General features: G+C 38.4%; 1 protein-coding gene across 4 annotated transcripts in view; it reads left to right on the plus strand.

The window, feature by feature from the left end:
- Positions 1-17,153, plus strand: part of SYTL3 (synaptotagmin like 3) — a 1,329,495-nt gene that overhangs the window by 418,681 nt on the left and 893,661 nt on the right. For all 4 annotated transcript variants that reach the window (XM_044061986.1, XM_044061992.1, XM_044062018.1 and 1 more), the window contains one exon: positions 10,129-10,234. The gene's annotated coding sequence lies outside the window, so the exon portion shown is untranslated. The remainder of the gene's footprint in view (positions 1-10,128; positions 10,235-17,153) is intronic.

Here is a 17,153-nt window from a genome sequence, read left to right on the forward strand (position 1 = left end):
GCAAGAAAAGACTGAGGATATGACGCCGGTCATGCGCATTTGTACCCTGACGTCCTGATGTCAGTCAAATGCGCCTTGACCGACGCCAGCCTTATACTTTGATATTCGGGCCGACCGAGGACAGCGGACTACCCAAGTGTAAGGACTGCAGCAATGTGGATCTTCGAACATCTACATTTATGGTAGGTACAAAACTGTACTTTTCGAAGAAGTCGACCAAGTTCAAAAGGCATGATCTTCCCTTGACAAAGCCAAACTGGGTCGGGTCCAATGTCTGCAAGTCCCCTATATCTTTGTTTATGAGCTCCATTATGATCCTCTCCATAGCTTTGCAGACTAGACTTGTTAAGCTTATGGGGCGGTAATTACCAGGGTCTGTAGAGGCGCCGCCTTTGTGGAGTGGGACAACAGTTGCCGTACGGCACTCCTTGGGCACGTATCCTGTGGTAAGGCTGAGATTAAACAGCTGCCTTATGTGCGGGTTTAATTCCTCATTTAGCTCGTGTAGCACACAGCCGGGGACACCATCCGGTCCCATTGATGCTGTGTTTTTAGCTTTAGAGAGAGCAGCTTTCACCTGCACATTTGAGATGTCCGGGAGGCTACACTCGGCTGGGATAGTTATCTCTCCTTTAGGGGAGAGGGGTGAAGTTTGCACTGAACCTGTCTGCCAGTATGTTGGCAATGTCTGTGGGTTCAGTGATTTTTGTATCATTTTGGACTAATTCTGAGCATATCTGGGAGTTTCCACCCAGGTTCCTAACATAGCTGAAAAAGGCCTTATGATTGTCCTTTGAATCCATGGCAATTTTTCTCTCAAAATTGGCCTTAGTTGATTTTATGAGTGCTCGTTTTTTACTAATAATGATCAGGGTGACTTCCTTTTATGGATTTTGTTCTATCATGTAATAGCTTTCTCCTCTTATTGTAAAGTTTGTTAATGGCTGGGGTCCACCAGACTGGATGTTTGCCCTTTGTGGAAAGAGTCTTGGTTTTATTTGGGATTGCCTGATCCATGCAGTCCTGGAGGTGTTCATAGGCATTTGTAAGGGCTTCCGCAGCTTGGGTTGTGGTTTCCACTGGCTCAGGGGCCTTGAAGGATACCACACCAGTCTTGAGTAGTGTGAAGTTTGCTTTAGAGAAGTTCTTCACTATGGTCTTTTTTGTTTGGGGTGGGGCGGATGTGGATTTCCAGTGAGATTAGTTTATGATCAGATCTCACCAATGAGGGATATACTTCGTGTGGAGCATTTTGTCCCCATGTTTGTGACAATGAGATCTAGTATATTTTCTCCTCTCGTGGGAACAGTGACTAGCTGTTCCATGGCATTTGAATTTATGAACTCCAGGAACCGTTGGGCTAGAAAGTTAGGGCTTGAGTAATGTTCCCAGTCTATATTCGGGTAGTTGAAGTCACCCAATATGATGGTGTTTGGAGATACATTTATACCCTCCAGTGTCTTCAGGAAGGCTGTGTGGGGTTCCTGAGTTTGAGAGGGTGGCCTGTAGCATGCTACAATTTGTAGAGCAGTTTTGCCTATGGTTAGTTGCACCTGGATGGTTTCCGAAGCTTCAGGCATTGCCACCAACCTGGGGGTGTGGGTATCCTTTATGAATATGGATACACCCTCCTTTTGTGGTGTGGTCCGGGTTTTGGGGCGGAACGCATGATATGAGGTAAAACCTAATAGTGCCGGGGTGCTCTCAGGAGCCTTGAACCAGGTTTCAGTTACAGCACAGACATCGATGTTCTCCATACTGAGAAGGGCCTCGAGTGCGTGCATTTTGAGATTTAGACTTCTGGCATTGAGCAGCATTACCTTCAGTTTCTTCCCATTTTTGTTTTCTAGGGTGGTAGGTTTAGAATTTGAGCCTTGCCTAAAAAAGGCACTATGGGGGTGGCAAGAGCCTTAGCCAATATCCGGAATCCCAGGGTTGACAGGTGCAAGCCGTCCCTTGCGAAGCAGCGTGGCTTGTCAAGCATGTCATCCCAGGCAGACAGACACTGGATCCCCTTTGAATGACACCAAGCGTGCAGAGCTACATAGATATAACAACAATTAATCTACTCCCAATAAACCAACTAGTGCTCCTTCCAAGATGGTTACCACACTAGGCCAGAAAAGGCTGTTAGCAAACAATTAACAGAGAAAATTAAGTGTACATTGACAAGCATTTTAAAATCAGCTAAACATCAAATGACTTCAAGAGCAGTAATAATAAAAAAAAAAAAAAAAAAAAAAAGACTTTTTGTAAAGTCGAAAAGCTCTTTTAAGCTTTTCAGACCATACTAACCATTGTGGTAGTAAATTAACTCAAACCTGGAACATTTTTTATTTTCCTTAAAAGGCAGATTAATATTGTGTGATTTAGAAAAGGTGACTTTTTAAAAGGTAACGTATATATCTCCTACCTATGGAATATCAGAATAGCTTCCTTTTCTCTGACGTTTATTAGCCAGCATAGCAGTTGCAGTGCAAATGAATGTTTAGGAGGAACTTTGAAGCTGTTTTATCATTCTTACGATGGGTCTTGAGCAAATTTACCCATGGCTTCTGATAGGGGGCACATGCTGCTTCATCTTATTGCTCATCCTTTGGAGAAGGGTAACTGTCCCCCAACTACTTAACATCTGAGCTTTCCAGTATTTGGTACTAATAGTTTCTGAAAGATCAGGCATTTGTTCAAATCCATTTTAGCTGAAGCAGATGCAGTTAAACCAATGTGCATAGGAAATCATATGTATGTGCCTTAACTTCCTAAACTAGTGACACCCTGAGAATTGTGGCTAACTCTGCAGGGCATATCCTGTCTACAGAGCACAAATCTATATCAGTTTACATACATACAAAGCATAGTAAGTCAGTAGCTAGTTTTCGGAAAGATAAATTTCCTAAAACTGAATCAAAAACACAGAAATGTTTTTTTTTTCGGGGTCGGGGTTGAGAAGGTGCCCAGGATCCTCCTAAATTTTATATATATGTGTTTATATATATATATATATATATATATATATATATATATATATATATATATATATATATATATATATATATATATATATATATATATATATATATATATATATATATATATATATATATATATATATATATATATATATATATATATATATGGTTCTACCGACCATCCATACACAAAACCACACATATTGAAACCACAAAAAAATAACCAACACAAACAAACCAACAACGACATACACTGCACACACCACAACCACGAGCCAAACCACACACACCAATTCAACAAACAACACACACACACAACACACACACAACACACAACACACAACACACTAAACTAAACCTTAAACACTACCTGTAAAACCTCGTCTAACACTGGGTCACCCTCCCCCTAACCCTAACCCACTTCCCACCGCCCTAACTTACCCTAAGCCTATAAACCTAACTCACTTCACTTAACCCTATCGCCCTCCTAACCTAACTCACTTAACCCACCCCTACCCCTCCCCTCCTAACTCTCTTAACCCACCCCTATGGCCCCTACATATATATATATATATATATATATATACATACATATATATATATATATGTGTGTGTGTGTGTATGAACTCCATGGTCACAACACAATGGAGAGCAACACGCAAATCCTTCAGTGGTGCAAGTGCCAGCTTGCCCTATGTCATCAAAACCTGCTTCTAAAAATGAGACTGAATTATCTGCTCTGGGGGGGGAGGTATCCAATATTGCATCACAGAATTTGTTAAAAGATTGCAACCCTTTTTACTCTCCTGTCACACTGCAAAATAGGCTTGCAGTCTTAAAAGAACTAGAGGGACTGTGTGTGGACTTGCTTGTCTGTATGAAGTTTAGATTTATTATGGATTCAGACAGTCATGAAAATAACATAAAAGAACTTTTTTTTCTGGATGCTACTACTGTATTGACACCTAAACAAACTCAAGTAAAGCGTTTTGCAAGTGTGTTCTGGTTATTGCAGACAGCAAGGCCTTACAGAAACAGATGCCTGGTGCCAAAGCCATGGGCTCAAGCTTAATGCCAAGAAATGTATAGTTATCCCCTTTGGAAAAAACATATACCCATGAATTACCACATAGGTTGCAGGACGCTAAACATCGAAAGTGTGATGAGAGACTTGGGGACACAGGTGGACAGTGGTCTCACTTTCGATAACTACATCGCCATAACAGTCAGGAAATCCTTCTATGTGGCACACCTCATCACTAAGGGCTTTTCATCCAGAAAAAAGGAGGTCATTGTCCCACTGTACTCATCCCTCATTAGACCCATTATAGAGTATAATGCCCCATTTGGTATGTACCTCACAAGACATCTGCAACAGCTGGAAAGGCCACAGAAATACCTCACTAAAAGAATCACAGGCCTAAAGCAGATGCCATATGCTGACCATCTAAAAAAACTCCAGCTATAGTCTGTGGCATATCGTCTACTCAGAGGCGATCTCTGCTTAACATTCAAGGCCATGTCAAACCCTGAGCTGTTGGACATGCTCCACTTAAAGAAATCCCAATCCTTCAGAGCCACATGCTCCAGGGATCTAAGCCTTGTCATCACAATGAACAAAACATGCTGGAGGGATAGGTTCCTGACCCAGATACTCCCCATACTCTGGAATAGACTGCCCATACATGTCAAGCAGAGCGCCTCATTGGTCCTCTTCAAAAGGAACCTTGATGATTGGATGGGAAATAGGAAATTCACCCCAGGGATCATGTCAGTCGCCCTGCTAGACAGGGGCCCAGAGAAGTAAATATTGTGGAAAGAAATATCCAGGGAATTGTTATGGCTAGGCTTGCATAGGCCCTAGGGCTGACAGCCTAGTACCAACCTATGAAACCTAAACCTATGAACAGTGCTATGCACTGTCTTTAAATATCTTCTGAGGTACTGACTAGTTTATCTGAGATGTAGCAGTAATATTACCTACAGCTTTTAAGTTTTCAGTCTTTTTTCCCCTTTCTCTTTATGGCATATACTAAGAAATTCTCACTACCCATGAGTACCTTCAAAAGCATTATCAGTGCAGTATTTCTCTGAATTCTAATCTCTCTTTGCATTCTTGTGACATTCTTCTCATGCTGCTGCAGCTGTCTACACTTAACATACATACGTATCGCTGTTATATCCTTTAATGTATTCCCTCATACTATGGTGTCATTGCAAGATCATCATTTGAGTCCCTATTAAGCCAAACACTATTTCCCCTTGGAGCCTTCAACTACCCCGCCATAAACTGGGAGACTTGTACGACCACTAACATATATGCCCAAAAATATCTGTCTTCATCAATACGCACTGTCTGGAACAGTTAGTCTGCACTCCAACCAGGAAAGCTAAAATCCTGGACTTGGTCCTTACCAACATAGCACAGCTTTGCTCATCACCAGTTGTAACTTCCTCCTTAATTAAATTGGAACACAAGTCAATCACATTCACCATAAGACTGAATGATGGATCTTCAAACACCTTGTTAATCCGAGATTATGTGAAGGGTAATCTTATAAACCCTGAGTGTTGACCTGGCTAAATTCAAAATCCCATTTCATCTCAACTCCACTGCTTAGGTTAAAATCTTTACTTCCAAATTCAATGCACATGTGGATAGCTGTGTAGATGCATCTGTTATCTCAGAAATAAATGCAGTGCCAAATTCCAAAATAGACGACTATGGTTTTAGACTTAAATAGATGGATGGGTAACAGAAATTTACCTTAGGACTGCCCCCTGTACTGCTAATGAACAAAAGCAGCTGCTAAATGCTTTATCCCATGCATGGATCCCCCCAAAGTATCTATAGTATGATCCCAGTTATTCTCATTAGGGATAATATAAAATTATTGACCATGGAATGGGTAAAGCCAATATATATTCAAATGGGATAGGTTATTTTGAGCACAAGAAGGGAACTTGGCTAGGCTTAACATGACCCTCTAGGGCAGCTAGCCTAGTACTTACCTATGAACCCATGAACATATGGACGCATATAAATATAAACAGGGTCTGTAATGAAAGAAAAAAAATCATTGCTTGCAAAAATAAATTTAACTTTGGAGATGCCAAAAATACTCTTGCTACACTAAACAAAGCTCTCCAGACTCTGATCAGGCCAGCCAAAGTTAGATGTCATAAAACTAGCCACCAAAGCAAAGGATAACCACAAAATGTTCTTTAATTACGTTAAAAATATCTGTATGGAAATCCCAGTGTTGTGCAGACCTAACAGTGATTGATATCACATCCTGAGACCCAGAGGACATTGCCAAAGAATGTAGTAGGCAAATTTAGCTCAAACCTCACCCTCCTTCCAATATTCTCAGATCCCCCACCCATATCTCCCAATAACAAGTTCTTAAGGTGCTATCTAAAGCAAAGAACACTACATCTATGAGACCAGATAACATCCCAGGCTGCCTATTGGTCAGCCTGAAACATAACTTGTCTGAGCCTCCTACAGAAGCTATTCAGCATCAGCCTCAAAACAGACTTCAGGCCAGATGAATGGAAGCCAGAACAATCATTCCCTTACACAATGCTTGAACATTAATGGAGCTGGGTAATTATAAGGCTATGGAAAAGATCATTATGGAATTAATAAATGCAGATATAGGAAACCTACATACTCAAAACCCAACCTTGTTTGAATTCATTAAGAGTAGATTCTGCCTACTTAACTTGGTTGACTTCTTTGGAAAAGTTACTGAAGCAATGAAAAAGGGCAAAGCAGCGCGCAACATATATCTAGACCTCAAAAAAGGTGTTTGACACCATGTCATACTCTGGTATCATAGGTAAATGCTAATCCCTATGTATATCATTGTATAGTAAATTGGCTCACAGATAGAACCCAGGAATTTATGGTGGGTGGCTCTACCATCTCCAAATAACCTCTCACTAAAGGTGTACCCTAGGGTTCAGTGTTTAGAATCTTCCTCTTTGGCATTTACTTCTCAGAAGTCAAAGCTAGTGTTTAGGGTTTGTGGCTGACCAAGTTTGTAGATGTCTGCAAACTTGGTGCCATCATAAACTCCCCAGAGTACAAGATCCTCCACAGGGTTTATCCCAAACAATAGCTGATGTCAAAACCATGGACCAAAACTTAATGGAAGGAAGTGTCTGATTGTTTCCTTTGACAAGCATGTCTCTCTTTGTAAATATCAGAATGAAAAAAACATTGCTGAAAACTGATCCTCTATGTAGGGATCTGGGAACTTTTGTCACCAATGGACTGTCCTTTGATCACTATGTATCCATTGTTTTAAGAAAGTCCTTTTTCATTGCACAGTTTGTATCTAAAAGTTTTATGTCTAGATCCAGGGATGTAATTGTTCCACTGCACTCGGCACTCACTAGGCTGATCATTGAGTATAATGTACCTTTTGGTATGTACCTGTCCAAACACTTGTCACATCTGGAACTGCCACAGTACTGTCACTCTTAGAAAAAGAAAATCAAGGGCCTAATTCATAAAAACTGTGCAGACTGTCAAGTCCTTGCCCTTCTTCACTGTATCATACAGGCCACTGTGAGGCATCCTATGTCTTGTGTATATAGCCTCAACAGACCCTGTTCTGTCTGACCTTCTTCACTGTATCATACAGGCCACAGTGAGGCATCCTATGTCTTGTGTATATAGCCTCAACAGACCCTGTTCTGTCTGACCTTCTTCACTGTATCATACAGGCCACTGTGAGGCATCCTATGTCTTGTGTATATAGCCTCAACAGACCCTGTTCTGTCTGACCTTCTTCACTGTATCATACAGGCCACTGTGAGGCATCCTATGTCTTGTGTATATAGCCTCAACAGACCCTGTTCTGTCTGACCTTCTTCACTGTATCATACAGGCCACTGTGAGGCATCCTATGTCTTGTGTATATAGCCTCAACAGACCCTGTTCTGTCTGACCTTCTTCACTGTATCATACAGGCCACTGTGAGGCATCCTATGTCTTGTGTATATAGCCTCAACAGACCCTGTTCTGTCTGACCTTCTTCACTGTATCATACAGGCCACTGTGAGGCATCCTATGTCTTGTGTATATAGCCTCAACAGACCCTGTTCTGTCTGACCTTCTTCACTGTATCATACAGGCCACTGTGAGGCATCCTATGTCTTGTGTATATAGCCTCAACAGACCCTGTTCTGTCTGACCACCTTCACTGTATCATAAAGGCCACTGTGAGGCATCCTATGTCTTGTGTATATAGCCTCAACAGACCCTGTTCTGTCTGACCTTCTTCACTGTATCATACAGGCCACTGTGAGGCATCCTATGTCTTGTGTATATAGCCTCAACAGATCCTGTTCTGTCTGACCTTCTTCACTGTATCATACAGGCCACTGTGAGGCATCCTATGTCTTGTGTATATAGCCTCAACAGACCCTGTTCTGTCTGACCTTCTTCACTGTATCATACAGGCCACTGTGAGGCATCCTATGTCTTGTGTATATAGCCTCAACAGACCCTGTTCTGTCTGACCTTCTTCACTGTATCATACAGGCCACTGTGAGGCATCCTATGTCTTGTGTATATAGCCTCAACAGACCCTGTTCTGTCTGACCTTCTTCACTGTATCATACAGGCCACTGTGAGGCATCCTATGTCTTGTGTATATAGCCTCAACAGACCCTGTTCTGTCTGACCTTCTTCACTGTATCATACAGGCCACTGTGAGGCATCCTATGTCTTGTGTATATAGCCTCAACAGACCCTGTTCTGTCTGACCTATTACACATTTGCAAGTCCAATGGTAGCAGAAACACCCACTCAAGGGTCTCAGTTTCTTGTGCAAAATAAATAAAACAAATAGCATTAGGATTTTCCAATCTCTGGATTTAAACCTTGTCTGTGACATAAATGGGACATGATGGCGGACAGGTATGTGTCTCCAAGACTACTCCTTCTCTAGAAAAAGCTTCCTATTCATGTGAAGCAGAGTTCTTCCCTAAGTCGATTCAAATTCATCTTGGACCAGTGAACTGGGAGTCATTACTTTAACCCTGGTCTAGCACCTATGTCTCTAACAGAAACAGGCAGCCTGTAAATGTTCGACCACCTAAACCCGTGTCTACATATATCCCTTAAGATAACCTCAGGGTACTAAAACATGTCTCAAATATTTGGGAGGCATGGCTAGGCTTAAAAAGGCCCCAAGTATCAGCCTGGCACACCTATGAACATGGAGGGATAGGTAGTATCACAGAGAAAAATGCTTCTACGGAACTATCTTCCACTCCACATGAAGTAAAGTACTTATCTTACTCTGTTCAGATACAGTTTGGGTGAATGAATGGGCAACTGTAAATTCACCTGGGGTTTAGCACCTATTTCCCTCATAGTTAGGGGAAATATATAAATGATTCAACATATCATTCATATGGAAAATGTAAGTGCTGAAACCTACCATGGGAATGTAAGACTGGGATTCTTAACATCCTCACAGACCAATAAGGTTAATAAGCACCTATGAGTGAACACTTTCAGGTAGAAAATGATATTTAGTTGTGACAACTACAGAAGACAACACCACTTTTTTTTTCTTTTAATATTTACTTCACATTTTTCAGCAGAGTTGTACAACATACAGTGAGGCTATTAGAATTTTCTGTTTGAGATAATACTGTATCATTTGCATACAGTTCATAGTAATAAGCTTTTCATACTTTTTATAGCACCTAGTTCGTTACTGTTAAGTAAGCTGTAATGCCTCCTAGGACAAGCTAACTTTGTCGTTCTTATAGTGCAAGGTATTGATCACCTGCTCTGTTTAACACTGCAGTCGTTCTTGTCAAAATGTATATTACCTCACCACTTGTTAGAGCTACTAAATATGCAAGAGTAAATAATCTAGAAATGGAGCTGTAGTAATATCATTACTGTGTTTGACAGTTAGAAGCTTCATTGGTCCCATATTGCAATTTGTTTGGACCTATTTGTTATATTTTATTACTATACATAGCTGAACTTACCTGCTAGTTTAAAATCTGATAGTTGTTACAGTGCTGCTGTTATTTTTTGGTTGTATGTACCTATCCATTCCTTCTGTGTCTGCTTCTCTGGCAGTTATTTCTAACTGTGCACATCATTTTTTTTCATTTATAGGTCTGTCTTCTGCCTTCAAGACAAATAATCCTAGTGAACCTAACCGAAGCAAGCATCTCTGTCTTTTTTTCTTTTGATTTGTTATCTACTATTACTTATTTTCCAGGTAAGATAATATTCTTCATTAATATTTCTTTACCACAAGTTACACTGTGCCAAACAAATGGGCTTTACCTGCAAGTAACAGTTTTAAGACCCCACTTGGAGTGTTAGAGATCTGAGGAATCTTTAAAATGGAGGGAATGTTTAGTGTGCCTATGCTGTAAAGTGGTTTACCAGCTAGGTTAATACAAGATAAAGCTAAGGCAATAGTGTTTCATTGGCATGTTTTTTCATTTATTTACTTAATATATAGCCAACAGTTGCTATAGCTGTGCTCCTTTTGCTAGGATAGCAGTTTTTATACCTGTCCACAAATTTTAAGATGAAATGTATTTAGTTGAAAGTTCAACTTTCAAGAAAGGGGATCCCTGTATAAATTTTAGCCATGATTTAAGTTTGTTAATATATGCTTTGTCTATGGGCCAAATCAAGATGATAGTTTTTTTGTCTCTAAGATGAAGCTGACCATGTTTACATGATGGGATCTTAGGAAATCCTTACTAAAGGGTAAAGATTTTTTTGTTGTTCTAGATATTCAAGATAATGTATTTGGAAGGAGAATGCTTCACATCTCTGCTCAAGCTGTTCAAAATATTAAAAAAATGATTGCTACCTCATCTGATATTCTTACTGACATTTTATTTTTTAGCATCTGAAACTTTATTAGTAACCAACAAAACCCAAACACAAACAAATAAAAATTAAATAAAAATATAAATAAAAAATAAATATATAAATATACAAATAAAAAAACCTGATATCAAAACTGGATATGACAGTGTTAATAGATAATTGCAAAATTCTGTAAAACACTTCTTCATATTTTGCTTGTTCCTACAAACACCATCTTTTCACTGTAGTGATTCCCTTAGCTGGGAAGCATCTGCTAGTATTACTCTCTTTTCTGATGTCTCTTCATCTGTTCACCTCTTTACTTTTATCTTCATACTCCATGGCCTGTCACAAATCATTTTTCCCATAGTCTATTTCTACCTATTACATACGATTCATGGATTGGGTCAAGGAAACTATTTATTTTTATTATTGGTATTTATTTGTGTCTCAGTTCATTTGTACCTATAGACCTTCTCCTTCTGTTTAGTCAAGTCATCAACCAATTCACTAAACTTCAAAAGAACAAGACCTTCTTTGAGATTTCCATTTTAATTTTACTATATTAATAATAGTCCAAAAAGAGCTCATCCATGATTCATCCATCAGTCAAGTCACCTTATGACCCAGCAAGTATAATTCAGATTAGTCCAGCTTCTCATAGCATTACTCCTACTAACAGGTTGTGTAAATATTTCTTATATTGATTCAAATCTGTACTTTCAAAAAAAAATGTCTATGTGTTCTAAACACCACACTCTTGCATCTCTAACAGATGATCCGAGCTATTTTGTTGACTGAGAAGAGTGGAGTATTGTTGTTAGCCATCAAATTTTCTGTGAGCTTACAGAAGTTTAGTGATTGGTCAAGCCAGATCCTCCGATATCTAAAGGAGGTGCTGGTTTCAGTTGGATTGTTATAGTCAAGGATATGAAATGTTTGAGGGGATTTGGATAGTGTTTTATGGGTGCTGAATAAGTTGGTCTATTTTTTGGCACTGAGCAGTAGTTTCTTGGAGTTTAACCAGAGCTGTAGCTGAAGAAGGTCCTTTTCAAGTTGAGTTTCAGTTGTATGATGTGAAGGATCAGATCTGTCGATAACCATACCATCTGCATAAAGAAGTAGTGGTAAATGGGACAGGTCTAGCAGAAGTTTGTTATTCAAGAGTGAAAGCAGAAGAAGTGCTAGAATGGAGACCTGTGGGACTCCAGAGTGAATAGGGGACATGTTGAAAAGGGTAGGTCCAATCTTTACCTGTAATGAATAGATGACTAGAAAGTCTTTGAACCATGCAATAGCATTAGGGCTGATCCTAATGTCTTGTGGATGGAGAAATAGAATTGAGTGGTTGAGCAGCTCAAAGTCATGGGTTAAGTCAATAAAGAGAGCGCCACTAAGATTTCTTTTATCCGTATAAGTTAAGATGTTATCACTCAGGGTACATAAAGCACTCATGTTCTACCAGCCCAGAATCCGTGTTGTTTGATGGAGAGCAGGTGGTATCTTTGTAGTTAAGCTGTAAGTTGGTTACATATGATTTTTCAAGAATTCTACCAAGGATGCATAGGATAGAGATGAGCAGAGGTGACTGCAAGAAGAGAGCTTAGCTTCTTTTGGTATTGGCCTGACAAAAGAGAGTTTTCAAATATTTGGCATAATGTTAGTGGTTAGGCAGTGGTTGTAAATGTGCTCAAGAGGGGTAATGATACCGGGATTATACAATGGCTGCACATTGAGTAACAGCTTAATCTCAACTCTCCCTTTGTGAAAACAGAAACTCAGAAGAGAGAGCCAGTAAACTCATAATTTTGGGTATGTTTCAGTAACTGGCTAGTAAGTGCACTGCCTGGATGCCAGCAAAAAACAAAATTCAGAGAACCTGAAAGAAAATCAATCATGAAAGGTGAGGAAAAAACATTGACTGAGAAGAATTTTGCAGCTTTTCAGCAAAAAAGCAGTCCAAGCTCCAGCTTTGGTGCAAGACATGACTTCCAGTAACCTAGAGGAAAAAATAAGTCAAATGTTCTCAGAGCTGATTAAAATAAATTAAACACTGATAGAGTACATCAACTCAAATAACAAAAGGCTGGAAAAAATGGAAGAAGCTTTAAACAGATATTCAGAGATGATAAAACTGCAAAAATTAGAGGTCGAAAAGACTGGCCAAATATGAGACTGCTCAAGAAGAGAAGTTTCAAAAAATAATAGAATCAGTGGTCGGACCACATAGGGAAAACTTGAGATTTTCTGCTGCATCAGAGAACATGGAAGTAACAGACTGTATTAATTTTATGAAAGCACAAGTAAACAACTGGACAGGAATTCTACAGGAGTTCATAATTGAAAGGGCACATCATGTGTATGCACCAAACTTGGACATGAGAAGGCAACTTAGATCTTTAACACTAAAGCTGTGGCAGAAGGAAAAAGTACTAAAAGTGGGAGACAGAGTGTTTGTGTAAAATGATTACTCCCTGTACACAAGGCAAAAGAGGAGTACATTTATTCCAGTAATCAGGGAATGTCAAGAAGCAGGCATGAGATTCAAACTGCTGTACCCAGGTGTCTTCAGAATATTCTTTCCTGGAGGAACAAAATCATATTTTGAATGCAGAACATGATAATAAGGAAATACAAAAGTTTGTCCAACAAAAAGTGAGCTGTGAAACAGAAGGAGATTCTGCTTTTTGTTCTTCTGGTAATAAAGACCAAAGAGAGACTGTGCCAGTGAAACCTTTTCCAATGTTTCAATGGAAAATATTTATTGAGTGAGAGAAAAAAAGTGCAAGAGTTGACTAGAAGTACTTTGGAAAGGAAGCAGATACTAGATTTGGGAAATGAACATAAACCGGAATAAAACTAGCAACTCAGATATTGACAAATGTGGGATTACAAAGCATTAATTATATTTGTGAAACATGACAGAACTAGAAAACCTAGAAATACTGGACTTGCAAGGGACTCTAAAGCATATGCTGTACTTCATGTATTTATTCATGTATTTAATGATTGGAGGAACACTTAGGAGAGGGGAAGAGGAAGGAAAGAGTTAATTGCAAGTAAAACAAACTTTTCTTCTTAGCAGTAATATTTGTGTAGTGCATGATATCTGCATGCTTGAAAGTAAAGTTTTCTCTCTTTTCAAGTGTAATTGGGATACTAAAGTAATTGTGTGCCACTGTTTTTCTTCTCTGTTTGGATTAAGATCTTTGGCTTGATCTAGTATGTTTTAAGAGAAAGCAAATAAATAAAAAAGAACATTGAATATAATAAAGCTTTCCTCTAGCAAATAAATAAATGCTTGTAGAAGCAACTCTGCATCTGTTTCTCATGTCTCCATGAAGACAATCTGATAAAGGTCAATAAAACAGAATACCTCTTTATTTCAATGGCTAAGAGATAATGTTTTCTGAAAACATTAAATTGTTTTCCCATTCTGGGAGAGCAATAAAGAAAAGACAAAACAAGACAACACTTAGTAGAAGCATAGGCTTTACCATGCATTTCAGCATGGAACCTTCCTTTTAGGTTTAACCCAAGTTTGTGAATGTGGCTGTCAGTTTGTGACAGTTGTCTCTATTAGGAGTTTAAAACTGCAATATTTGAAGATTTTGTGTGTTAGTATTAAATTAATAGGTTTTAGATTTGTATTGGTTTGTTTTAGGGTGTTCAATAAAACAGAAAGTTCGATATGACAAGAAACAACTGTATAAAAGATCAACCTGTGAAACATCAGTATGTGCATGTAACACAGAAGCTGGAACTAGATACTTAACAGAAAAGCTGTTACATATAAAAGGTGGGAATAATAACTTTTTAATATAATGATGCTTTCTATATTATCTTTAAATGTTAATGGTTTCATAGATATATACAAAAAGGAAAGCGTAGTGAACTATATTAAAAATGTAGAGTGAAAATAACTATGCTACAAGAGACACACTTGGAATGAACTGAACATGTGAATTTTATAAAGAAAGGTTTTCAGGATGTTTTTTCAGCAGAATACCTGGGGGAAAGGAATACTTATATTATTTACAAAGGAGCTCCAGTAGTGATAGAAGAGGATAAAAAAGATAATTGTATATTTGTAGTACTAAGGGGCTAGGGGCAATTGAGGAGGATTACACTGGCATGTATTCAAGTTCCACCTTAAACTGTTATAATGGAGCTTAAGAAAATTCTAGTAGAAATAATCATTTTTCAGCAGGAAATATTACTTATAAGTGGAGACTGGAATTTGATTTGTAGCAGTGAAGATGTGTCTGTGGGCCCAGAAGGGAAAATATAACAAAAGAGGGTAGATTCTTGAAGACATTTATGAAAATATTTGACATGGAAGATGTCAATTCATTAGTAGGAGTTTGTGAATTTACATATTATTCCCCAATGGGTCTACTTTACATCAACAAAATTCCACTTACCCAAAACCCGTTTCACAAAGATGAAAAGACTGACAGCAGCAAAACACAGACGTCCTGGAACACCGACTGTCCACTTCAGATAAGTAACCGCTCATCCATCCAAAACCCACATGGAAATGACAGAAAACCAAACCCACTCATGTAGAGAGCTTTGCCCCCCACACCTCCCTAACTAAATATACCAACTCTGAGATCGCACTATCCTGGGGGTAAGGGGCAAAGTTCAACAGGATGGCTGAGCAGTTACTTACCTTGAGTGAACTGTTGGTATTCCGGGACATCAGTGTTTTGATGCTGTCAGTCTTTTTGTCTTGGTGAAATGGGTTTTGGGTAAGTGGCATTTCATTGATGTAAAGTAGACCCTCCCTAAGATACAAAAACTGGACTAGACTAGATAGCACTTAACATTTCACAGGAACATGTACATTTAATTGAAGGTTTTCATACGTATCCAATCAATATTTCAGATCACCGGGCAATAATATCTAAAATAAAATCACGGGGTAATGAAATAAAAATGAAACACTAAGTGCTTTCCCACCTATCTATTGAAAAGAGAGAAATTTAAGGAACGAGTAGTGGAAATAATTTGGGAGTCATTAGAGAAGATAGAAATTTCTTTCTTAATTTTTATTTATTTTATTTTTTAACATTTGTTAACTGGGTTAGTCCAATTGAGCCAGGGGCCCATTTTTAGTGGGGACCAGAGGAGAAAAGCTGCAGAAGTATTACATATTTTTGATTTGATTTTTATCATAAAAATAAAAATGAGTAAATAATTAAAACCACCATGAAACATAATAAGAAAATCAACAGTTAGATAATATCTGTACATAGAGTAGGTTAAATAACAACTGACAGGTCTACATACAAATAAATAAACCATTAAATATTTTTTTTAAATAAAGATTATATGTATATGTATATATACATATATATATATATATATATATATATATATATATATATATATATATATGAATATGTATGCTATAGAAGTGAGAGGAGAGGGTGGTATAAAGATATATGAGGCAAGTACAGGTAAGTAAAGAGTAGAATAGGGAAAGGGGTTAAAGTTGAGAAGAGGCTAGATCAAGTAGGGGTTAGACAAAGGCAGGATCATGTACTCTGAAGAAATTTTTTAAGTTCTTTTTTGAACAGGTGTTTTTGATGAATGCTTATGTTTTCAGGGAGTGCAACAGAATATTTGTACAGGGACTTTCCTATATTTTTATTGGGTTTGTATATGTCAATGAGGTGTTTGCTGGAAGTACGAGGGTGATGATGGGGGTTGTAGTAGGGGACTAGGTTGCAGATGGAAGAGCAGAAAGAGGGGTCATTCAGGATAGGGTGTGTAATGTGAAGTTGGGGTAGATGTAGTAGTTTAGAGAATTCTGGCCATTGGATTGATTTAAGGAAAAGACAGTGGTGGGATTTATAAGGGAGATTAGAGGCAAACCTGGCTATTTTGTGATGTTTGCTCTAGTGATAAGTGAAGTTTGAACATTAATAATAACAGGTGCAGCATAGAAAAGACAGAGTAAAAGAAGGGAATGAACAAAAGAAGGTTTGGAAGAAGGTGACTGAAATTTCTGGTTGCGATAGAGAAGTCTGAGCTTCTGGTGGGTCTTTTTTATACATTGTTGGATATGAATATCAAATTTTAGTTCATCAATAATTACTCCAGGTAGTTTTTTTCTGAAAATATAGCTAAGGAGTGGGATAAAATTAAAGTGGAGATTCAAAATAGGGTGGAAATAAAAGCGAGAGAGAGATGGTTAATAAGTAACAAGAATTATTCAGAGGGACTGACAAATGCTAAAGTATTACAGAATAGGGGAAATCTCACAGAACAAGTAGAGGAGTAATTGCAGAATGATAAGCAGA

Source organism: Protopterus annectens, chromosome 1.part0 (genome assembly GCF_019279795.1).
Source record: "Protopterus annectens isolate FY-2018-M chromosome 1.part0, PAN1.0, whole genome shotgun sequence".
In the NCBI taxonomy this organism is placed as follows: domain Eukaryota; kingdom Metazoa; phylum Chordata; order Ceratodontiformes; family Protopteridae; genus Protopterus; species Protopterus annectens.